Raw genomic sequence first — 27,023 nt, forward strand, 5'->3', positions numbered from 1 at the left:
GTTCAACAAGGGGTCCTTATAAACAAAGTTCCCTATCCTCAAAGTTCCAGATGTCGCAGTACCCCCACACAATAGTTTCAGTGTCCCACAGTCATGTAATTACTGTTTGCAACCATATTTGTTGGCTTCCAAGAAGCAGTCAATCATGAAAGCAGCAAGATGTTGCCAATCATGGCCATGTTGCATCCTCATTTAATGACCTATAATCATTCACTTGACAATGGCAATGGGGAAGTGCTGGAACAGTTGTTGCTAAGCAACATGACCATGTGATATCATACTTTAAAAAACCCTCACTCAGCTATGGAAATTCTGGTCCCAATTGTCATTGTTAACTAAGGACTACCTGTAACTAAGGACTACCTGTGTTATAATGCAATAGTCTAATGTGCTTTTCAGGAATTGCATTACTAAATACACATGGAGATAACATATGTGGAAATTCATGGAATTTTCTAAAGAAATTTTTAGAAAATAAGTAAGTACTAAATTCTAAAGAATTTTCTAAAATGAGTAATAAATGAATTTCATACTACAACTATGAATGGTTTAAAAGTTGATTCCTTAGAAGAGAGGCATGTTTGAAAGCCTGAAAAAAAAACACCAGAGGCTTATGTGAAGACTAAAACACCTCTTTCAAATAATTTCTTATGGGTATAGTCCCAACTCTATTGCTGTATTCCAGAATTCCCTTGTTATTTTTTTTACTTGGTGCACTCAAAATGTTTTAAAATCCATCTTTATTTATATATACAATGGTTTGATTTTGCATATCAAATATTAGCAGCCTAAAAACAAAGAATGTGTGAAATGCAAATGTAATATTTGATCTACATTTTGTAGGTCAAACAGCATAGTTACTCAGTGATATTAAAATGTACAAAACAGCAGAGTTGTTCATTAACCCACTGATATATTAGCTGTCAAATGACATTTCCTAATCAAAATATACCTATACATTGCATATTAATAAGCCTACACATAGTCTTTTAAGAGATTACCACTAACTAGTTATAATGAACAGGGTGACATACCATGTTGAAAAATGTTGAGCTATGACCTTTATGACTCTATTTCCCAAGAGCAATTAATAGCACTGGATCAATTTTTTCCACTGTTATTTTTCATAGCACAAGTAAACAGATGAAAGAAAAGATGTATGAAGTTATAGAGTGAAGATTTTCTGATCACAAGGCATGTGTTTTATGTTCAGGACAAAATATTTTGCTGCAAAGTATAAAGGCAATCTTTTCAAGAGCAGAATAATTTTTGCTTATGCAATTATGTAAATGAGGGGTCCATTTGCTTGTGGGAAAACTTGGCAGTAGTGGGCGAGGCTTGGACCAAACATAAATGGAGCAGATGCTATTCTTCCTTTTTTGCCCATTAGCTTCCCTATTTTCTTTTCTTTTTTTTCTCCCCTCCTTCCTCCCACCCTCCCTCTCATCTACCATCCATTATTAAGTCTATACTCCACACAACATATTTTTGGGGAAAGCCTGAATTGATACCTCAGTAGCTCTTCCTAAATATTTTACTGGTAGCAATGACTACTTTTTCTGGTAGTAAGCTCTACTTATTGTTAAGCTTGCTGGTTGATTACATAGAAATGTTTTTCTTCAGTACATGTAATTTGTAGCCCTTTGTGTTCTTGCTGTGCCATTCTACATGCCGGTTCACAAGTACATCATCTAGGGATGGTATGAGATTTTGAGCACTGCCTCTCTTCAAATATATTGGCTTTCAGTGAAGTACAGTGAAGTTTCAGTGAAGTACAGAGAGGCTCAACCCCAGAGAGGCAGCTGTTGCTGGCAGCCTCGCTGGCAGCTTTCATGACATGAAAAAGTGAGTAAGCCAAGAACAGTTCTTGCCCCAATTTAGAACGGCTGTACAGTGGAGAAAAGAGAAACACAGTGAACAGAATGAGTAATGGGACTACAGTTGTAACAGATGTTGATGATGCTCATTAAGTGCCAAATAAATAATTGAGAAAACTGCTTGCTATTTCCATGACTTCCTATTCTCTGCAACTCCCTCTTCTTTTATGTTGTTACTTTCCTGCTCTACATATATTCTGTTGTTATTCAATGGTATGTAAGTAGAACCAGTCAAATCCGGTTAGTCTGTCAAAAGTACCACTCAAATTTGGTTGTTCAAAAAGAGAAAAAAATTGGCTAGGGACATTTGAATGCCGGTTGCTTATGTTTGAGTTAATGTTTGAACAGAAACTGAAATTTCTGTTGATGTTATGATTGGTTCTGTTGAATTGTCCCTAGATCTACATGCCTTTTATTACAATAATTAGCAGGATCTAGCAGGATTGTAGAAATACTGCTATCATATACACATGGCTGATAAACCATTAATAGTTCTATTATCTAAGGAACCTTTTCTTCATCCTGTCTATCCTTCCATAATCAAATTGAGGGGATGGGGATGTTGTTGAAATATAGCTTAGTTGAAAGATTTATATCATTAAACGAATTTTAAGTCTTCCCCCCAATGCTATAAAACTATTTCCTACAATGATTCAATTACGAGGGTAAATTTCTTTTAAAGCTTCAAGAAAAGCTTTTTTGTGTAAGGACAAAGCATGCGCATCATAATCCTATGTACATGTTGATTCTTGCATGTGATGACACATGGCCACTATTTCCTAAGTATTAAAACAAGTTGAGAGATAACTTTTTAAAAGGTTTCTCATGTTTTATAATCTGTTTCTATTAGTTGTAGAAAGAACATCAGAGTGGGAGGATGAAGCCTTTCATTTTTAATGTAGATTGAAACTTCTAAGCAGTTGTTGAAATTTTTTTAAAAATCAAATAGAAGTCACACAGGAAAATGACTACTCTTGTTCTAAAGGGTTTTAAGTATTAGATAGTCAAGAACTATGTATGAATGCATGTCTGTTGTTAGATGAAATGGACTTCTATACTGAACCAGGAAGGCTGTACTTTTGTTACAAGAACAGACTTTTTTTAATCGTCACATTAGTACTATGCTATATATACATGATACAGCCTTTTTATTTATTCCTCTTTTTGTTTATTTTTTATTTTTTCAATTTGATTATGCTTATAAAACTTTTAACTTTTTTCAGTTGGATCTTCGGGGTACTAGATCTTTTTACCCTTAGTGATGGAAAAGAAAAGCTTAATGTTCGAAATAAATTATATGATTCAGTCATACACTTTTACCTGGGTACAGATCCATGTCACTGCTATCACTGAAACCAGGCCAAAATATCCCAAGAAGGATGCTTCTCAACAGCAGTGGTTCCTAATCTTTTGGGCATCAGGGACCATGGAGAGACCAAAGGGGATGTGGTTTTGTGTGCTGCCTGCATGCCGCAGATGGGGTTTCACTTGTTTGTGCAGTCTGGTTTCTGGCATGGCATGGACTGGTACCAGTCTATGGACCAGGGGTTGGGGACCCCTACTCTACAGCATCCACCCAGCAATTCTTGACTTTTTAAATTTATTGATATAGATCTATAATAAAACAGAGTTCAGATGCACTGAGTAAGGGGAATTGCAAGATGATTAGAAACGTCAGATCTATGCTGCAAAATTCTGGATGAAGCGTAGGTAGTAGGAAAGAGATGTAGCCAACTCACAAGAATAATTCAATTACTAATAAGCATTATAACATATTAATGCATTGATAGAGCAAAGAAGGCCTTTACCTTTGATTGATCAAAGAACTAAAAACAGCTACTGGATGCTTTGCTCTTTCCAAATGTACTATGAATCAGAATGAAAGTGCATTACTTGTTTTGGTCATTAGATAGCATTATCTCTGTGGAATGCCAATTCATATCTCTTTGTGCTATGCACGGTTCTCACATGTGGCATTTTAATAATCTTCATGCTGTGCTATGAATTTGTAAGTAGACTGACTGTGGAAAAGCACCACGGGACCATATGTTTTTTAAAGTTTATTTTCATTATTGTACTTCAGGAGGTGTGGTTAGAAAGAACAGGAAATAAAGGTAGCAATAGCAATTTGGGGAGTTAAATATTGCAGGTAAAGGATTTGTAACCTTAAAGGGAGTGAGAAAAAGGGTTCTGATTCGTTATGAAAAAAGGTATTTTCATCCAGGATTATTTTTCACAATCTTCCATAATAACCTATATTATAGATAGTTTGTGTGAATTATTTCTGCTGGGATACAGAGGTTGAGTTGGTAACCCACGTACTGTTGTATTCCCTACTGTATCTGCCCATAGTATCTGCGACTTGTCAAGTTAAGTCATGTTCAACTCTTCGCAACCCCCATGGACCACAGCACACCAGGGCCCTCCTGTCCTCCACTGTCTCCTAGAGTTTGCCCAAATTCATTGCATCAATAAGACTATCTGACCACCTCTGCTGTCCTCTTCAGCTTTTGCCTTCAATCTTTCCCAACATCAGGGGCTCTTTCTTTCTTTTCATTAGATTTCTGAAGTATTTCAGCTTCATCTTTTAGCCTTTTAGTACTATCCATCAGGTTTTCTTGGCAAGGATACTAGAGTGGGCTTCCATTTCCTTCTCCAGTAGCCCATGTTTTGCCACTCATACATTAATTATCAAAAGCTTTATTTTCCTTTTTGATCAAGGAAATTACAATCTTTGTTCTATAAGACCCAAACTGAACCACACTATATAAAGGTTGCCAAGCTTCTAGCAATAGCTATGGCTGGCAGAAGCTATACCTTTTTCTTATTATTAATTGTTCTAATTTTGGGTTTTTTATTGCTGTGTTTTAAATTGTGCACTTGTTTATTAGTCCGTGTGAACTATAAATTTCTCTCCATTCCAGTGTTTAGGTATTTGCTTATATGATAGATGGTTTTGAAGATGGACTTTTTTTTTCTAGTCTAAACAGCTCATCTCCTATTTTATGCCCTCCAGATGTGTAATTATAATTGTTATCATGTTCCACCTGAGCATGATGAAAATTCTGCCATATCTAGAAATCACTAAGTTGTGAAAGATTAATAGAAACAGGGCTCTCCATTCTTTGACTGGAGGTGGTGACGTACAACTTTGCTTGTGATCAAGAACACAAGGCAGCAATCATTTGACCTTTTGTATTTATCTTCCCAAATTCATTTTATTGTCTCTGTAAATCATTGAGATTATTACAGCCAAGTATTTTAAATGGGGAATTCATTTAATATGCTTGATTATTGTTATTGTGATGGCAGTCAGCCAGATGATGAGACTAGATTTGGCATTTTTAGGCACCTGTCAAGTTCTTCCAAGGACCTGGATAGCCAGATGTCAATGTTTGATGGTCTTAAAGGTATCCCCACAAGATCTAGGCTGTTCCAAATAAAGCTGCCTTTTGCAATTGATTGATGGTGATTTTCTCAATGCTGATGTCAAGAAAAAAACCAGGGGTTTTGAGATTGTAACCACTGTTGATGCAATCAATCTACCTAACACTGTTGATACTATGTTTACTTTCTTTTCCTCACAGTCATTCTACTTCTATTTGCAGGTTTTTATATTATGTAATTTTCCTCAGTTCTTTCTCTTCTCTTCTGTTTTTCTCCAGATATTAAAGTGTGTACTATCCAAACTTTGTATCTTTCTTATTGGCAGCTTTTTTTAAACTCTGGGGTGTTTTGTGGCAGGTGCCTGCTTGTTTTAATTCTAAAGTCCCAGAGCACTTTAGCTTCTTCATTTTCTATTACTTTGCCTATTTTATGGTCCTACCAGTATTATTTTTGCTCAAGGTACTACCTTTGCTTTATTTTGCAAGTCATTTTACTTACAATTATGAAGCAACGATTAAGTGCAGGATTGGATACCCATCATATTGAGGTGTTAACCTCTTTTTCCCAACAATCCCAACAAAAAACCTGAAATTTCTTATTAAATTTCTTAAAACATTTGCTAGACCAATACTAGAATACAGCTCATCAGTCTGGAACCCGCATTACGTATCTGATATTAACACAATTGAGAAAGTCCAGAAATATTTCACAAGAAAAGTTCTCCACTCTCTACTCGTTGCAGAATACCTTATGCCACCAGACTTGAAATTCTAGACCTAGAAAACCTAGAAGTACGCTGCCTTCAGTCCGATCTAAGTATAGTATATAAAATCATACATTGCAATGTCCTACCTATCAATGAATACTTCAGCTTCAACCATAACAATACAAGAGCACACAATAGATACAAACTCAAGGTAAACCACACCAAACTTGATTGCAGAAAATACGACTTCAGCAACAGAGTGGTCAATGTCTGGAATACTCTTCCTGACTCTGTGATTTCTTCCCCAAACTGCAAAAAGTTTAACCTTAGACTGTCTACTATTGACCTCAACCCTTTCTTAAGAGGTCTGAAGGGGGTGTGCATAAGTGCGCCAAGGTGCCTACCATCCCTGTCCTATTGTTTCTTTTTTTTCTTATATGCATCCATTTCATGTATTCATAACTATGTTTGTACTTATACCTGTTATCTTATAATTGCTTGACAAATAAATATAAATAAATAAAATAAATTTGCACTGCATCAGATCATCCCAATTTGAAAATGATATTGTAACTATTACAGCGCCCCTGTCCATAACCCAAAAGTAAGACTGTTCTTCAGGCAGTTCTCTAGTTCTCTTTTAAATCATACACTTATTTATTTCGTGATAGATTGATAATTACAAGATGAATGTAATGTTAATTTGTTTGCAAATGAGCAAGCAACCTATTGCAGTCTTCACCGTTATGCTTTTATCCAAGCATAATATACAGGTAGTCCTCAACTTGTAACAGTTCATTTAGTGTCTGTTCAAAGTTATAACAGCACTGAAAAAAAATGACTCACAGCCGTTTTTCATGAGTGTTGCAGCATCCCTGTGATCATGTGATCAAAATTCAGATGCTTGGCAACTAATTCAGATTTATGACTGTTTCAGTGTCCCAAGGTCATGTGATCCTCTTTTGTGACCTTCTGACAAACAAAGTCAATGGGGAAGCCAGATTCATTTAACAACCATGTTACCAAGGGTGGGATTCTACCAGTTCACACCTATTCGCTAGAACTGGTTGTTAACGTTCTAAGCAGTTCAGAGAACTGGTTGTTAGAAGAAATTACTGGCCTAATCCTGTAAGGAAGGCAGGAAGGAAACATTCTAGTGTTATTTACAGAAACTGCCTCTCCATTAATCCTTATTACATTCTTGGCAGGACTAGACTTCCTGTCTCAGGAACATCTCTGGAGTTTTTTCCCCCTGCTTTGCTGGTATTTTGCTTGTATGGAGTGACCATTCAAAGTTACAATGGCACTGAAAAAAGTGACTTATGACCATTTTTCACACTTACGACTGTTGCAGCATCCCCACGGTCATGAGGAGCAAGGAGATGCATGCCTCGATGTGAGTGATATTGAGTTGGTCACGCCCAGCCAATAACATGACCACCAAGCCATGCCCACCAACCAAGCCACACCCACAGAACCGGTTGTTAAAAAATTTGAATCCCACCCCTGCATGTTACTAAGTAGCAACTGCAGTGATTCAATTAACAACTATGATCATAAAATGGGGAAAAATTCATTTAACAAATGTTTCACTTAGCAACATAAATTTTGGGCTTAATTGTGATTGTAAGTTGATGACAACCTGTATGTTCTGGAAAAGCCAGTGCAAATAAATATTATCATATGGTTTGTCACAGTAGATGAAATAGAAAGAATTTCTAGGATTACAGAAGAAAAACAGGTTGTGTACTTTCCTTCTGTTACATCTATATTTTCACATATAGTAAACTACATTTAGGATTGTAGTTTTGTCAGGAGCCTTATCAACATACATCAAATGGTGTGAGTTTTATCCTTTCTTTTTAGACAGCAACAAAGATAAGAGCAGCTGTAACTTTAAAAAATAATGACAAACAAAAACTAGAATAAATTTCAAGGGCCTACAGCTTGGGTTATTTATTTTCTTCGCAAGTCATCTCCTAGAATCTGTTTGGCATTTTGACTAACTTCAGGCTGAAATAATTTTTGCTTCATTATTTATAATAAATCCATAGTCATGGTTGTCACTTTTTTGTGCATTTCCAGTTACTAAAAACATTGTGTATGACCAAAATCTTCCCATCCAACTGTAGAGGCCCAAAGTGTATAGTTTGAATTAGTGATGATGTCCAAGCAGAGAGAGTGAACAGACAAGCATGTTTACCTCACTGGCTTCTTTTTGTCCTAAATGACTTTGTACCTACTTCCAAGGTTTATAATGGGGAAATTTTTGAGACATTTGTCAAAGAGGAACATACAAATGATACTACGGATGATATCTTTAATGGGGATGTAAAGCAAACATTTGGACCAAGGAATGCATTTACCATTTTGAGACTATCTTGAGGATATCTACTGTATGCAAAATGGGGGAATCTACTGTATGCATAACTTAACAGAAAAGCAAGAGGTACGAATGTACTCTTTCCATGCTTAGTACCTTACTTGTGTCCTTTTTTTCTGGAGAGAATGGCTTATTTCCAAACAAAGCATTCAAATCCCTCACATTAATTTTCTAATAGTACTTAAAGGGTCAAATGGGACCAAGACAACTTCATAAAAATAAAGAGTATACTGAGTGCTACAAAGGCATGCCAAAATAAAATGAAAAGTAGTTTAAATAACATCTCAGATTAGGCAAGGTTTCTGTTGGGAAACAAGAGGTATGTCCAGAGATACCATAAGATTTTAGTATTAGGAGAAGTGTGTCATGTACCACTGAACAAAGGCTTTACAGAAGTCTATGTAGATTGCATCTATTGTTTTGCCCTGATAGAGGTGTGTAGTCCATATGTTTTTGCAGTATAAGAGTTGCAGATTACAGGATAGCTTTTTTCTGAAACAAAATTGTTTTTTGGAGAGTAGGTTGTTTGTCTCTAAGTGGAGGATAATGGATTGGTTAATAATTGATTCCATGACTTTACAGGTGACACAGCATAAGGAGATTGGTCTGTAATTTTCAACTAGGCTGGGGTCTCCCTTTTTGAAGATGGGGATGACCGTGATTTGTGACCATAGTTTTGGCAAGGAGCTGGTCCTGAAAGATTTTTCAAAGATTATGCTTAGAGGTTCTGCTATGGCACTGGATAGCTTTTTCAAGAAGTAGGCACATATTCTGTCCGGTCCAATAGATAGAGATGGTTTTAGATTGCGTAGTGCTTTTTCAACATTGTCTTCTGTAAAATCGATATGTATTAGATCATTGTAGTTTTCTGTGGTTCAGCTAGGAAATACTGGGCATGATCCATTGCTGTTTACAATGGAGCCAAAGAATGCGTTAAAGATGTTGGCTTTAATGGTGTCGTCATTGCAGTCTTTACCATTAGGTCCTATCAGGGGTGGGATGGACCTTGAGTCGTTTAGTTTGTTGTTTACAAAATTGTAAAAAGCGCGGGTGGAATTGCTGCGTAGAAGGTTTTCCTCTTGTTTAATGTGATAATTGGTGCATTCAGTCTTTATCTGGTGGCATAAATTTTTGTATCGGCTTTTGAAATTGGCAACGTGACTAGATTTGTTTTTCTGCCAGAGTGATCTCTTTTTGGATTGAAGTTTCCTTATTGTTATGGGTAATCTGTTTTTTTTTTGTTTTTTTTGGGGGGGGGAGTTGTTGGTACATATAGTTTGATGACTCTTGACTTCAAGTAAAAACATGTTGTAATGGTCTTCAACAGTATTTCATCCAGTGAATAGAGATTGCCAGTCAAGGGATGAGAGATCATTGTCTATAAGATCATAGTTACCTTTTTTGAAGTTATAATTGGGGATTACATCATTGAGATGATTTTTGTGTGGACGTATGTTGAGACAAAAGTCAATCATATTGTGGTCACTGTTGGAAAAGGGTTCTTTGGTTTGTATTCCGTAAATTAAATTCAAATTATTGCAGAAGATGAGATCGAAGCAGTTGTTTAGTCTAGTATTGTTGGTTACTAGTTGTTCCAGTCCCAGATTTGTAACAGCATTGTAGAAGGTTGCGTGTATGGGTCCAGTTGTACATTCATTTAGGGTCCAGTCAATATGAGGTAGATTGAAGTCACCAAGAAAGATAAAAGTGTGTGGGCAGGATGTTGCCCATGTTAGTAGTGAATTTAGCTTGTTTACATGTTCTATTCTCAAAGTGTTCTCTACCCCCAAGGATTGCCGTTATGAGGATAAACTGAAGGAATATACCCATGTACTGTAAGCACTCGTCAGCTCCTGGAGTAACACTATGTACCACTAACAACTGAAATTAAAATAAGATAAGCAACAAAGATGATTAGGGGACTGGAAACTAAAATATATAAAGAATGGTTGCTGGAACTGGGTATGTCTTGTTGGATGAAAAGAAGGACTAGATGACATGATAGTGTTCCAATAACTCAGGGGCCACAAAGAAGAGGGAGTCAAGCTATTCTCCAAAGCACCTGAGGGTAGGACAAGAAGCAATTGGTGGAAACTAATCAAGGAGAGAAGCAACCTAGACTAGGACTAAGGAGAAATTTCCTGACAGTTTGAACAATTAATCAGTGGAACAACTTGCCTCCAGAAGTTGTAATTGCTCCAACACTGGAAGTTTTTAAAAAGAGATTGGATAACCATTTGTCTGAAATGGTATAAGGTTTTCTGTTTAAGCTGGGGGTTAGAGTAGAAGGTCCCTTCCAACTCTATTATTCTATTCTAAGATTGCTGCTTAGGGGACACATCATTTTGCATTAATATTGCCTGCCTGTTGAAACCTTCAAAAGAGAGAAGTACATTGGTTTCTTGTTTGTTCCGTAATAACAATAAAAGTTTACACGTGGGTATTTTAAAACAACTTCAGTCCTCCACGTCGATAATTAATCCTGCAGCTAAATCCTAAGTTGCTATGAGTTTTAAAATCTCCATAAGCATTGTGTAGTTCTACAAATAGTCCCAGTTTGACTCTGAATATCTGGCTGGAGAAATGCATGCATTTGCTTAATAGATAAAGCGGCTAGTCATTAGAAATACAGGAGCTCAGGATTTTATTTAGATTTGCTGCTGGTGCTTATTCTTTTTTGCAAATTTGTGTTTAAAAAGTCATGGAATAATGGCATTGCAATAATACTTATTGTTACTTTTGAAATTAATTTCAGTCAAAAAATTAACTCATTGGGATTTTGCCTGCATATTAAAAATGATATGTTATTTGTTTTTCTAGTGATGGCATATTAAATAAGAAATTATGACTTCAGTGAAGTTAAAATTAGTTAGAAAGTTTGAACTTGGTTGTCTGATCTCTTACTGAGTGTATACAGGTAGTCCTTGCCTTACAATCATTCATTTAGTGACCGCCCAAAGTTTTAGTAGCACTGAAAAAAGTGACAACAGGTTCTCACACGCCATTGCAGCATCCTCAGAGTCACATGATCAAAATTCCCACACTTGGCAACTGGCATGTATTTACAATGGTTGTAAAGTGAGGCCTACCTGTATTTCTATTTTTAAGGTGCAGTAACTAACTGTGCAATTTAATTAGGCAAGGGTTTATTTCTTATTCTGATACTGCTTGCTCAGATCACAGAACAAATAATTGCAAGAAATAGATATTGGTATGGAAATATTGAAGTGATTTGTTTCCGCTGGGGAAAAAAAAATCTGTTCTCTAAATTGATGCCTTCCAAGTTGTTGCTATTAAAGTACAATTCCCTCCAGGTGTACTGGACTTTAGCTAAGGGATGGGGGAAGGCAGCAGAAAACATGATCTGATGCCTGCAGGCTATCAGGACCTGAATGAGGAGAAACATGTTCAAATTCAATCCAAGTAAAACAGAGTGGCCATTAATTCACAAGCTGACTGATTCTGGGATAATATTGACTTTGACAGGAGCATTTCCCCAGATGGAGTAGACTGTAACACAGGAACCTTCTGGTTTCCATAGCTCCTGCTCTAAGACAAGTAGAGATTGTGACCGGGAAAACTGTTGTTGGTTTTTTTTTGCACAGATCTGGCTGGTGCATGTGGTTGCAGCATTATCTGGCATAGGATGGACTGAGAACAGTCATGAACGCCCTCGACATCTCACAATTGGGCTGGTATTATTCATTTTACACGGTGCTGCCTATAAAGACCACTCAGAAGCCTTAGCTGCTTCAAAAAGCAACGCCCTACGTGTATATTGGACTGCTGTCAGCTTTGGAAGCCATATTGGCACCAGAAGCTTCCACACTGCCACATTCTTGAGCTTGGGAATTTGGGAGAGGGGGCTTATTGGAGCATATATAGTTAGACATAATAGCATTCTTCTTTAAAGTCAAGGTCATGTTATTTCTGCACCTGGATGAGGAATGGTTAAAGGGATGTCTCAAGTTAGAATGGATGGTGATTGGGGCATGTGATTGAATGATGGGTGCAGGGGATGGATTTGTAATTTTTAATTATTGGAGGAAAACCCGTAACTTTCAGATTTGGGTTTTACCCAGATGTGCCAGCATGGCAACTCTAATAAAATGGAACTTTGAGAAAACGCCTTCGAAGTTTTGCTGTTGGAGTTTGCTTTCCTGGAACGCTGACAAGTGCTTTGATCCTGCCATATTACATTACTGCCATGATATTACCGCACCGATTACCAGTGTGTTTCTGAGTATAGTTCAAGATACAGGTTGCTATCTATAAAGCTTCGTGTGGATTGATGCTTGAATTTCCAAGAAATTAACTTTCCCAGCTAGATTCTACCTAAGGGGAAAAAAAGCAGCTAAACAGTACCCGTTAAAGGTTTATTCGTATAATGAGTACACTGGGAGGGAATATGATAGCAGGCACTCCTAAAGTAAGGACAATTCCCACTCCCATGGTCTTCTAAAGGCTAGTATAAACAGCTTTTAAAAGAAAGACTTTGGAGATTATTAACACCAGCATAGAAACAAGCTATTATGATTACCACCCAGCATGCCTAATTTGAAATTTGCAATCCAAATCTTGCCTCACAAAAGCTAATGAATATGGTAGGTAGCTTCCATTATCTGTTATTCTGTTACCTATGCCAACCTGCTAAATTTCCTGCAGGGATCATGGTGGTAGCATTTGCACTTGTGTGTTCCATTCTGCATTGAAATGTTTGATGGATGGGATATCTTAATATTCAGGATCTAATTAACCAACTTAATTTAGATTGGAGGCTTTCCTGCCCAGGTGTTTATTTAATGAGATGTTCAGAAATTACTTTTTTCGCTGGAGCTATCTGCAAATGCTAAAATTATAGTAATAATGAGTCCAAAGCTCTTTGCCAAGTGCCAGTTTTCTCACAGAGCAGGTATGTATTGCAAACTGCCTAAGAGTCTGAGTTTTACTAGATATGAATGGTGCCTCACTTGCACTTAGAAAGTATCTAGCCTAAGGACAGTCTCTATGGAGAATGCTTTCCAGCATGGAAGCATTGCATGTATACGATGGTAAACATAGTATTTGTATGTTTGTTTATTTATTTGTGGCATACTGACTGTCAGAATAGGGCTGGGGGGTCATTGCAGGAAGGATTATACTCGTTCAGCTTCAATATGGCAACACAGTCAATCATATGTAGAACTCTTTAGAGCTCAACAGAAGTTGGTGTCAGTTTTGTATTTAAATGGAGAGACATTTGAGAAGCTAGATGCCAATTCTTTCTGAAAGGTCTCTGGGAACAGCTTTCTGCGTACGAGTATGAGTGGTATGTTTGAAACACCTACCAGGCTCAACAACCAAAATAGCTGGTTATTTCGGTAGCCCAGAGAATAAAATCTGAAAAGCATGAATGATGTGATAAACACTGGATCAAAGCTTCACCTTCATTCCGATGACAGCCATTACTGTGAGCTATATATTTTATTACACGTTTTGACACTTCAGGAAATAAAAACATCCCTTTTCATCATGTGCATCTCCAACCTGTCCAGATGGCAGGAGCCCGCAACTCACCCAGTATATTTTGTAAGTTACATTTCTTATCCTTTAATCATAAAAGAAGCTAAATGGCCACCTATTTTTTGCACAAGCAAAGTTGCTCTTTTTTCTTTGCTCTGCTTCCTTCAGGCCATAACATATGGTTTCTCCCATGAGGAAAACTGTCTCTTCCATTCAGTTTTATGTTCTCTGAAGTTACTGCTTTTGGTTCTCTTACCCTCAGTCAAACAATTAAAATTTTACTTTACCAAGCATGAGAAGAGTACAGAGAAAAAATAACTCCTTTCCTTTAATGCCCTAATTTTGCTCATGACTATCTTTGAAATGTTAAGACTGTAAGTGTATTAACTGAATGCGTGTAAAGAGAAAAATCAAGTCTGCTCTCTGCTAAAACATTAACTTCCAAAAGAACTTATTAACATGTAAACCATAAGAAACACACCCACATCAATCTTACAGTTGTCCACGTTTTTCTCAAAACATACATATTTTATATCTGTTTCCTAATACGTGTTTATAAGCAATGTTTTAAATAAACACTTCTTTTGGTGTGATTTCCTGCTTTGAGGCAATTCTTATTTTAAAAAAAATGATTTAAAACACATTTTGAATACATTTGGTACTCCCAGCTTTGTGTGAAATTGTAAAGCTAAGCAATACTTCAAAGATAGATAGATTACATTTTGGATGATCTTGTTATTTTTAGGGGAAATGTGTGATGGAATTGTTTTACATCTTTATGGCTTATCAAAGGCCTGGAAATATTTATCTTATTCCAAACATCCCAAATCCTTCCCTTTGTTCCAAGGCGCCTTATACAATTTTTCCCTTCTTCCTCCTATCCAAACACATGGTGGTTTCTCTCATAATCCAACATCATTGAACATTTCACCTTCCCATCCTTTATTTTCTGCCAATCCTAATCATTCCATCTCATGATTTTCTTCTTCATAGTCACCAATCCTGGAAATCTTACTTGGTATTCCACCCCCACCCCCAGAGGCAAGCATAAGTATGAGAAACAATACAGGGAGTCCTCAATTTTCAATCACAACTGGGATCAGAACTTCTGTCACTAAGTGAAATGGTTGTTAGGTGAGCTTTATGACCAGTTTTGCTCTGGTCATTAAGCAAGTCATCACATTGTTGTTGAATCACATAGTTGTTAAGCAAATCCCCCAATGACTTTGCCTTTCAGAAGCCAGCTGGGAAAGTTGCAAATGGTGATTACATAATGCCAGGATACTGCAACCATCATAAATACATGCCTGTTGCTAAGTGTCTACATTTTTATCATGCGATTATGGGGACGTTGTGTGAGTTTAAGTCTGAAGACCAGTTATAAGTCACTTTTTTCCAGCACCATTATAACTTCAAACAGTCACTAAAAGAACTTGAGGACTATTGGTATCCTAGTTTGGTCTGATCCAGAAGTTTATTTTCTGCCTTATTACTCATATGTTATAGTGTTATTAGTCCACATGATGTTGTTGACTAAACAAATAGGTATTCTAAGTCCCAACTTCCCTTTATGGTGTTACCTTCTTTTAATAGAGGAATGAAATTCTATTCTCAGGGGAGAGAGATTGAATTTCAATTCTATCAGTCAACACTGCTATCTCCTTTTTAAACAGCAGCCACTAAGACATCAGCGACAATTAGCAGTGCAATCTTAGCTGCAAATTGGAGGCAGCAGCAGGTTGGACAGCCAAATTGTTGATATTGCGCTTGCTAGTTTGTATTGCACGAAATTCAAATGGGAAATGCAAAAACAGATTATAGTGATTGAGAGCTTTAAATCATTAATGTTTCCCTACATGTAATAACATCTCATTTATTCTCTGTGTTGTTGAGAACCAGGTGTCTCTTGTTCCTTGAAGGCAAGAAGAATTCAGCCTAGCATAGGGTCTTCATTGTGTAACATAGTGCCTAAGAAAGTTTTACATGGTGCATGTTGGAAACATATTGTGCTACCCTGTGAGATACTAGAAGCGAGAAACTATTTTGGTCTCTCCTGTTGAGAATCATTCACAATTCAGTCCATGTACTAACATTATGTTCTTTCTCACCATGTACCCTTCAGCTGCAACTGACATTCTACCTCCTGGTGTTTTGTGCTCTTCATCAACGTAACATGCCTGGCACAGAAAGAAATCTGTCTCCCTGCCCGATTTCTCAAGCATATTAAATGCTCTCACTAATAATCACATGTAAAACTGTAAGGCAATGTTCTCGTAATAGAACAATCTTCAGAGACCCTCCAAACTGAAGAATTAATATCTCACTGGACCCAGCATGCAGCAGCTAAGTGGCGCTAAGTATTTTAGAGCAATATTCTTGCAAGCAAATTAAAGAAAATGACTAAAAAGCTTAAAAGTAGAAAGAGAGATTGGATGGCATCTGTCCCATGTGGAAGGCTGATTACTTTTTGTGTTGCCCACTTAGTGCAAATTGATGGAACGGCTTCTCGTTCAAATGCCATATTATTGTTGGCTGCAAGCAAACAGTTGTGCAGTACTAATGAGAGGCAGGTGAACAGTACGGTGGTTTTTAAGACGAATGGCCTCTTGGCTTCAACATGCAGCATTCATTTGGAATGACTCCCAGTTCTTGAACTAATACTGTGCAGTATTATCCCAGTGCACTCTCTCTCTCCCCCTCTCTACGTGTGTATGTGTGTGTGTGTACTTTCCAAATGAATTGGAGAGTCCCTTTGCCATTTTCCACTGTTTAGCCAAGGCCTCTAATGAAATGAGTAGCATTCTTAAAAGTGATTTTTCTAACAGTGGAGAAAGGAACAGATTGGCTCTCAATGGCATGCTCACCCAGAGAGCTACACAAAGAGAGTCTAGAAAAATAAAATTCACTATACAAATTAGGAAGGAATGTTGTTTTGGTGCACTTTGGGGAGAAGTCAGTGTAGGCAATGAAGGTGATGTGGTGGGGGCATATAGGATTACCTAGAAAACTGAAACAACACAACTGTCATGTTTCCTAATTTTCTGAGGTAATGAGGATAGAAAAGTAGGGTAATTGAGAAGTGCGGACACGTTTAATATGACCACCTTCCATGGTCTCTCTTAATTGCCCACAAAACATCAAAGTGTTAGTAGATATATCAGTAAATGTATTCTTCCTTTGAACAAATGTGAATATTGCAAAAACTGCAAATGTTTATTTATAAATGAGACTTAATGGCCGTCCGTATTATACACAATAATTTGGGAGGCTCAGAATATGATAACAATAAAAATACAAATGTAGAAATAAATAACAATCCCACCCATTGTGCAAAAGAAACATAACTCTTCCCATCTTGGCACCTCACCATTTTCAGATCAACTCCACAATAAAATGGCTGGGATTGCATTAGATGGAGAAAGAAAGTTTAACCTTTGTCCTTCCATGGTCCAGATGAAAATAATTCACCCCAAATTTCTGTTTGGATTGGGAAGAAATAAGAGTGGTGAATTTCCTCTCAGTGCAAATAGCTGCATAGAATTGATTTTTATTAGGACTGCAGAGTGTAGGAATGGTTTAAATGTGCTTCCTAGATCTGCTGCGATCTTTACAATTATTTCTCTTCTCTGCAGCTATTTTGCTGATTAACATTAAACACAAAGATATATTGTTATATAACATATCTAACATAGGACAACAGGTAGTGCTCGACTTAAGACCGCCCCTGAACTCAAAATTTCTGCGGTTAACCGAGACATTAGTTAAGTGACTTTTGTCCCATGTTACAACCTTTTTTGCCATAGTTGTTAAGTGAATCACTGCCGTTGTTCACTTAGTAACAAGGTTGTTAAGCTTCCCCATTGACTTTGCTTGTCAGGTCACAAAGGGGGATCACATGAGCCTGGGACACTGCAACCATCATAAATATGAGTCAGTTCTTAAGCATATGAATTTTTTTTTTTATAAATTTTTTTTTATTTTTTAATAACAAGAAATTTTAGTCACATTCTTGCAATTCTTGTTGGGGGAAAATGCCACCTGTAAAACATCTTATACAAGTTTTCTTTATAAGCTGTTGACATTGTCATTTTATAATTTTGAGACCACAATTTTTCCCATTTCTCCAAATCAATCCCATATCCAAAATTCTTCCCCCAAACAATCATCGTTTCTTTAACTTGTTCCTCCTCTAATAAAATTTCCAACAAATAAGTGTATAATCATTTTTTCATCAGTACCTGTCAAGATCCTGTCTAAGCATATTAAGCATATGAATTTTGATCACGTGACCATGGGGATACTTCAACTGCTGTAAGTGTGAAAAACAGTCATAAGCCATTTTTTTCAGTGCCATCATAACTTTGAATGATCACTAAACAAACTGTTGTAAGTTGAGGATTATCTGTATTATGACCTATTTTATGTGATCTGCTAATGCGCTGCTAGAATAGAAAATGACAGCTGAGGAGTAATTTCAGTGGAATACACATTTCCTATGGGATGTTTTTTTATTTGGGAAAATGCACTTTCTTATTTTGCATGTATGATTCAATTTGCTGTTTTGTTGTAGTCTTACTCACCAAATATCAACTGCACATTATTTTCTTGATACGCATCTTATTAAAGTAGGAGTCTACCCTATTGCACTTTAATCATAATTTGCTTTGTGACCTCTGCCTTGCAAAAGACCATAATCTTGAACTTGTTTTGAAAACTGAAACCATGCTGGCAGTTTTCTTATTTTTAAATAACTTCCAAATGGACATCAAATTTTATGAAGATGGGGATTCTTCCTGCAGCACAAAGCTTGCTTGCTGTCTGTTGAAAAAGTATGGGAATCAGGGGACTAAAAATATCATAAAAATAACCAGATTGAGCTTTTTGTGTGTAAGTGTGTCGTGGTGCTTATACAATGGGATTTTTATATGTCGCTTCTGAAAGCTGCATTAAATTGGCCCATCTGGTTTTCTCCTCTGTAAAAAATGTGGCTGTAGAAAGCCATAATTTCTGGATCAAAGCAGCTCGGTTAATTATTCCTGAAACACAAGAAAATTAATATACATATTTTGTTTCCTTAGAAAGCACAGGAAGACAATGAACATAATGTCAGCCACTTAATGACTCTTTTGTACCTTTCAACCGAGAGACCTCAAAAGAACATCAAGAAAAATCAAGGCAAATGCTATTCCCAGCTGGTATCATTAAACATCTTGTATTCTCCAGAAAGGGAAAAAAAACTGCTGTTGGTATTCTGGAAAGGCTGACGAATAAATAGCACTAAAATAAAATATGTATCTCTGGAGCTTTAGTACCTGCTTTATTAGAATTCAGACAAATTGGATAATTACAAGGAAGCTCAACTTAGAGGACTCAATTAGTATGTGATATGACTTGTTAAAAGTTACTCCTTCTAAACAAAGGATCACTTCACTATTTTTGAATTACAAATGAAAAGTACATCAATAAGAGAGCAGGTGAATTGAGGAATTTTGGCTTTCCTGGGTATCCATTATAATTTCTTCATGAGATTAGTTTTGCTATGCAGAACAAATTGTTGGAAGGAGAATCTGCTATCCAGAATACCAAAGAAGGGCAGATTCCCTGCTAATCTTTGAAATAAAAATAACATTTTCCTGTAACATACTGGAAACCGTACCATAATCAATTCTTCAGCCACAAGTGAGTAAATACATAGCAACTATTAGCAAGGACCAGTTAGTTTGACCTTTTTCAGCTTGGTTGTATTCATTATTTAATGGGGATAACCTTTGTTTCTGAGCTAGTTCAGTGCAAATGCAAAGATTTAATCATTGGGACTGTTTAATAAGTGACCTTTTATTACATAGCTATTTCTTTCCTACTGTAACCACATTGTTTTTGAAGCCCTAATTCACCATTTAATTATGCTTTCTATTGACCAAAGGCTTTTTTGAAAAATAGAAAGGTCAAATACTGCATTGTTCCTTGCTGATTAAAATACACTCCTATGCATATGTCACAAGTGAGGTTTATATGGGATAGGTTTCTTTGATACTCATACTGTGCTGAATTGATCAGAGAGGATCTTAAATAGTTATGCTAAGCTACATAGTTATATAGGCAAATACAGGTAATCCTTGATTTACAGCTACAATTGAGCTCTAGATTTCTGTTGCTAAGCAAGACTGTTATTAAGTGAATTGTGCCCCATTTTATGCCCCTTTTGGCCACAGTTGTTAAATGAATAACTGCAGCTGTTAAGTTATTGAACTGATTCTTAACTGAATCTGCCTTTCCCATTGACTTTGCTTGCCAGAGGTGATCACGTGACCCTGAGACACTGAAGCCATCATAAATATTAGCCAGTTGCCAAATGTCCGAATTTTGATCATATGTCCATAGGGATGCTGCAAGAGTCATAAGTGTGAAAAATGATCATAAGTGTCATGCCCCTGTCAGAGTCTGAATCCGAGGAGGAAGACGAACAGCTGACAGGTGGTGGGAATGTGGCTCCATTAGCTGTTGAGGAGGCTGGGGAAGGGCAAAGTCCGGCTGGGCAGAGCAGGGGTGAGATAGAACAAGGGAGAGGGAATTTAGAAGATCCAGTCCTACCCTCTCTTCATCCTAGGGCACACAGAGAGCAACGGAGAAGAGAGCAACATGGGTTGTGTGGCTTATAGGGGAGGAAAGGGCCCTGATTCCCTTCGTTCGCCACACCTGGGAATGAAAGTTTTAAACAACTGAATGCTGACTGTGGCAGCTGCAGGAGTAAACATGACTTTATCCTGTGTTGTCTTTGCTTAACTGTGTTCCTTGCGTGTTTCCAACCGTGTGAGTTTTGACATGCCTTCACGTCTGGAATTCTTACTTCTGCCCTGCCAAAGTAATCACCTCATTTTGGCTTGATTGGACTTAAAGTTCCAGTTTTTGTTGACCATGTTTCGGACTTGATTCCCTACAGTTAAAAGCTGTTCCTGGGAGAGTTTTTCTCCAGCCCGAAGGTAACCTGAACATTGGGGGCAAAGTTGGAGCTACTAAAGGAGTCTTGTTGATTATCTGACTGTGTTGCCTTTGTGCCATGCCCCAGGTCATCACAATAAGTCTCTTTTTTCAGTGTTGTTCGAATTTTTCAGTGTCTTTTTTCAGTGTTGTTCGAATGGTCACTAAATGAATGTTTGCAAGTTAAGGATTACTTGTAAAATGATTAGGAAGAAGACACCCCCTTTTAAGAAAGTGATACATCTTAGTCAGCATTTTCCCCTGGAGAATTAGGGGAAGATTTAACTCTGACAAGCTTAGCTGTTTGGTGGAAAAGAAGAAAAAATAAGTAACTTTTGCTTGAACAGAAAGCTATAAAGAGGAGAATCTGCATGCATTTCCGCTTAGCTACCTAAGCTTGTTTCTTAAGAACAAATCAAGCAAACTAGGGCATAATGGCCTACCCTATGGGGACATTCACCACAGTGATCTCAACATGCCGATAATATTTTGTACATGAATGAGACGCCATCCTGTGCTTTATGAGTTTTGCACAGGAATAAAACAATTGTTTACTTTTCTATGGTGGAAATTGGCTTTTTGCATTGGTCCATGCAACACTTGGAAATAATGTTCTTACTTTTCTGTTAGAATTTGTTGAACAATTTGGATACTGTAAGAAAAATAATCACTGATGCAATTCAAAGTATTGTCTTAAGAGCAATCTCAATACTATTGTTTTTTTTAAAGGATCGTAGTTATTCCATTTAGGAATAAACAATGTCATGCAAAGCACTGAAAGGAGTGAGAAGATAGTGTGCAACCTCCCCCGTCCCCCCAAGACAAGATAAAAAGAAAAGTAATATATGGAAATAAATCTGCTTTATACTAGCACATGTAAGAAAATTCCCAGAAAGTGGGATGGGGATGGACAGAGAGTATTTTAAAACATTTCAACTGAAGAGGAAATGTATGTTTCAGTCTCATCTGGTTAAACCCATTAGTTCTTCAATTAAGCAATCTACACTATACAATCTATACACTATCAGTAATTCTTTTCAAAAAACATTCATTCCTTACAGATCACATGCTACCAACTGTCATTCTATCAGCATTAATTTTTTTCCATTCATTTTTTAGTTTTAATAAACTTTTATTCGGCATACAAATGTTTCATGTGGAATAATTAAAATGGTATACAAGCCATCATTTTGCAGAAGCCATCTTGTTGGAGAGTGTAAAATACAACAGGAACAGTACTTACTTCATCTGCCTAATCTGCATTATATGGTTGTGTGATCTGCAAATGTTCAAATGTTTTCCTGTCAAACACAACTACCTTGATCCTTGATACATTATTTTTTGAGCTCTATATTGTTCATTGTGTCATGCAAACTATCTGAAGTTTATTGCAAAGCATTATCATTCTCTGCCAACAACACAGCATTGTTTTCACAGAAAAGTAAATGCACATTCACATCCTTCCAGCCAACATGCTACCACAAACATTTCCCATATATTTATCCATACATATCTTAAATGATTATAAATCCATCACTGAATGACTGTGAAGCAAATTACATCATATTTTAACAGTTGTCCAGTTATACCATCAATTTTTCAATATGCTCTCAGCATTTATTACTTCCTTTTCATCAGTGGTTTCTTGGACTCTAATATTTATTGCCTTCATTTCAATTCCACTCATTGACATATCAATATCACTCCTGTACAAAGTCTAAAATACTCCTTCCAGCATTCTCTCACTTCAGCTTCATTGTAAATCAATGCATTATTTTTACTTTAAAGTCCATTCACTATGCTGGAGGCATCTGGTTTAGCAATTTTCACCCACCTCCAAGACAATTTTTTATTTCCATGAAAATTGCTTCCTATTTTAATATTAGCCAATCACTGCTCTCTTTGACTGCATTCTTTTGCAACAATCTTTTTCTTTTTCTTTACTTTTTATACAGCCATACAATCTCTCTCTCTCATCTGTTGTAGTGATTATTCTCTGATATGTGGTTTTCTTCATGTGTAGTTTCTTTCAAATTCCACCAAACATTCTTTTTTATATTTCTCATGCATTTCTGTGGCACTTGGATAGATAAAGGGATAGAGATATATAAATACAATTTCTTCTGTCTCAAGCATATTGCATATTGTTTTATTACATCCATTTTCCATTCAGGCAATTGGGTGATTAATCTTTTTTCTACCACTTTGTCATATACTATTTATATACATTTTTCCTGCAATCATTTTACATTCACTCTCATTTTTTCTTTTATTGTGCTTCAACTCTATTTTTTACAAGATTCCTTCTTGACATTAAGAAACGATCTGAGCCACATTTAAAAATCTCTGGTCATTTTATAGTCTGTGTTTTCTCGATCTTTCATCAGTCACCTCAACCATACTTTTAAAATTAAATTTATTCCATTGCCAAGAATAGGTACAATGAGACTTATGCTTAAACCACAAAATCCTGTATATTCCAAACAAGAATAAGCATAGGGTTTCTAAGTAGATATTTGACAAGAAATTATCACTCTAATTCATTGTGGAATCTACAAATGGCCCAATCATTTTTTTCCTGCTCTCTTGGGTCTCCTTCCCCACCATTCATGTTGCCTAGCAAAATGTTTTCCCCTGAATCAGATTCATTCATAAAATTGTGGAATATTTATCAAAACTCTAATCTGGTTCTTCCATTAGCACTATTCACTGGAGTAGAACATGTGACTTTCTTCAGTTATTTGTGCTTCCATACATGTCTACAACAACCCATTCACACTTAAATATTTACCCTTGCACATAGCTTAACACTTTCACTCATAATGAAACCTATGCCTTCCCTATTTTGCATCTACTCTCAAGTCTATTCCATAAGATGACTTTTATTCATCTATCAGTTAATACATCTTTCCACTTTTTCTCGTTTCACAGGTACACATCATATCTATTTTTCATGCATTCATTCCATTTGTTAATTTATTATCTTTACCATGTATTCTTATATGACTGTAGGAAATAGTCAAGGAAGTTGGGCTTCACTAAGATGTACAGGAAGTGTTACCTAAGCAAAAAATTTAGAAAAAGGATGTGATATTTAGTAGTGGATCAGAGAGACTCCTCCCATTTCACTGGGGTATTAGATGGAGAAAGGGAGAAATAATACAGTCAAACTCGTAGTCCTATTGTGGCCAGTCTTAATAATAGCATTTTAGTTTTCAAGTGGTTGATTTCCTTCACAGGCCTAGTACAACTTCCATATGCCATGTTTCCACCTTTAATGGAATGTGTGGATGACCTTGTGGAACTAAGGGAAGAGAGATGCTGCCTAGGAAACAGTCAGGCAGGAGCCCCCAGTGGCTTAATGGTCAAAGAAAGAAACTTAGGAAGCACCCACTCTAATGGGTCAAGTTTATAAAATGTTCTATAGGTGGCACTTGCCACCAGCAAGACTTAACAAAAATGTTTTACAACATGTCTGCCAAATTTGGAAGTGTAATCAGACCTCAGGTACTTATTATCATATGTGGTGGACATGTACGAAAGCAAGAAAAAATTGGACAAAAATACATACATGGCTGGAAAAGATGATTAAGCAGCATATAGATTTGAAATATTTTTGTTAGATATAATATCAGAAAGTTATGATAAGGGGATAGACAATATACTTAATTTTACATGTATTGACAGCAGCAAGAATTGTATTTCCACAATATTGGAAAAAATGAGAACACCCCATCAGATGAAAATATAATTCGGAAAATATTGGACTGTGCAGGGATGGATAGATTGACATTGAAAATAAAAGATAAAGGAGATACAAAGTATTACTTAACTTGGAATAGACTTTATGAGTGGTTAGAGATAAGAGGTAGAAATTAGATGAAGAAAGAGTATTGCTATGTATAAATTAAACACATAGTTTATAAGTATAAGTATGCTAATATAATTAATAGGATTATAAATAAGCCAATATAATTATAAGTTTGGTTAAAATCATCTAGTTGTACCACTATTATTGTTATTAGCATATATGTTACTATTTCTTTTCTTTTTTCTCTCTTTTCTTTTGTAAAATGACATGCCTGGAGAATATACTATATTCAGAATGTTTATATATCAATAAATAAAACTTTGATTCTAATGGGTCAAGCAGTTAAAGTGGGTGTGGGAGGTTTATACTTCCAGACTTGCAAGATTCTACTAAGTTAGCCTTACAAAGGAGGTGGGATGCTACGGGTTCGGCCCGGTTCTGCCGAGCCCGTAGCTCTAAAGATCAGCTGAAACCAAACCAGTTCGCTCCAATGAGCTGCTGATGGGCCCACTCGCCCACCTTCCCATACTGACCTTTATTTCCTGCTTTTGAAGCACAGCTGCTTTGCGCGGCATAGCAGATTGCCGTGTATCAGCTGTTGAAGACACAGGAAGAGTGTAAGAGTGCAGGAGGTGAGTAGGAAAGTCTCCGCATGTGTGTACCCGCAAAGTGTGTGTGCACGCGCAAAGCACGCCCACCACCAAGCTACACCCACTGAACTGGTGGTAAACCACTTTGAAACCCACCACTGCCTTACAACAAAATAACTGGCAAAGTTCAATTAGTGATGTTTCCTGGGAGACCTGACATCCCCAGATGGGTGCATAGATATTGACCTCTGCTATCTGTCCTTTCTTTAGTCAGCTGAAACTTTTGTGTAATAGTCTTTAGTAAAACAGATGGTGGGTTACCAGATTTAATAGCATTTGTGCCATATGCAATATTATCTGCTAAAAGTAAAGAGAATTTGGGCATATTTTGGCCAGCCATAATAGAAATTCAGTTTTACTCCAAGCATGCTCATACTATTTGATGCAAGGATAATCTATAATCTAAAACCAGCAAAGCATTTGCCTACATCCCACGAACTTGTATTAATATTAATATATACTGATACAAAGCATGTATTGGCACTACACATATAAGGCACACTGAGGCTGCATACTAATGGCGATAAAATATTTAAATTGAAAAATAACACTGACCATAGAAGATTGACAGGATCTATCCTGATCATATGAACTTTCAATACTTCCATTTCTTATCAAGGATACACACATTTGGTTCCTTTATACCTCTATTAATAAATATTTTATTTGTCAAAAATGCACAAGAAAAAATGTGAATTAATATATCTCAAGTTTTTAGTGTTAAAGCAGTACTGACTTCAGATCAATTGAATGTATTTGCTCTTCTTTGCAGTCCATTTTGTAAAGGAAAAGGACATTTTGCAACAAGCAATAATTGTTTGACTTAAAATCACAGAGAATGGAATAGACATTTTAGACAATGTTCAATGATGACATAAAAAGAGAAAGAAATGTTGCTGGTGGCATTTCCATCCTATTATTAAATAGTTATGCCAACAAATGATTTGATTCATTTTATTTCCCTTCAACATTTTGCACTTATTTTATTTTCTCAATTGCGGTCTTTCAATTAGCCTTAAAAGTTCAGAAAAGACCAACAAATATGAGAAGAGTTCTGGAAGTTAAACCATATGATGAACAGCTGTGGGAAATAGGTATGCCTAACAAAGCGAAGAAGTAGGGATGAAATGATAGCAGCCTTCCAATATTTCAAGGGTTGTCACAGAGAAGCAGGGGTTAACCTATTCTCCAAAGCACCTGAGGGCAGGACAGGGAGTAACAGGTGGAAGGTTATTAAAGAAAGCCAACCTAGAATTAAGAAGAAATTTCCTGGCAGTGACAGCAATTAATTAATGGGAGAGTTTGCCCATAAGTTAAGGGTGCTCCAACACTGGAAGTTTTCAGGAAGAGATTGGACAACCATTTGTCCTAAATGATATAGTCTCCTGCTTGAGTGGGGGTTGGACTAGAAGACCTCCAAGGTCCCTTCCAACCCTATTATTCTATGTTCCATTTACTGTATCTGAAAACCAAATGGAATAAGGTTAACTTTCTAATAATTGTATTTTACTGAATCTGGACTATTTATATTGAGCAATGTTGCACAGGATTGAAATAATGTGCAAATAATTGATGTTCAGTGGGTTTAGATAAAAAAATATTTGATTGCCTCTGAATCATATTTACTTTTTTGGATTAAATCATTTGCCTCAAAATTAATCCAATGACTCTATGCTGGGTATCTATTTGCAGAACGGTCCTTTTCTAAATTGAATTTGCTTTCCAAATC

General features: G+C 36.5%; 1 protein-coding gene across 2 annotated transcripts in view; it reads left to right on the forward strand.

The window, feature by feature from the left end:
* ST6GALNAC3 (ST6 N-acetylgalactosaminide alpha-2,6-sialyltransferase 3) overlaps positions 1-27,023 on the forward strand; it is a 317,172-nt gene that overhangs the window by 177,630 nt on the left and 112,519 nt on the right. The gene's annotated exons all lie outside the window — the stretch shown is intronic.

Source organism: Pseudonaja textilis, chromosome 3 (genome assembly GCF_049901715.1).
Source record: "Pseudonaja textilis isolate UNSWEBS1 chromosome 3, rPseTex1.2, whole genome shotgun sequence".
Classification (NCBI taxonomy): domain Eukaryota; kingdom Metazoa; phylum Chordata; class Lepidosauria; order Squamata; family Elapidae; genus Pseudonaja; species Pseudonaja textilis.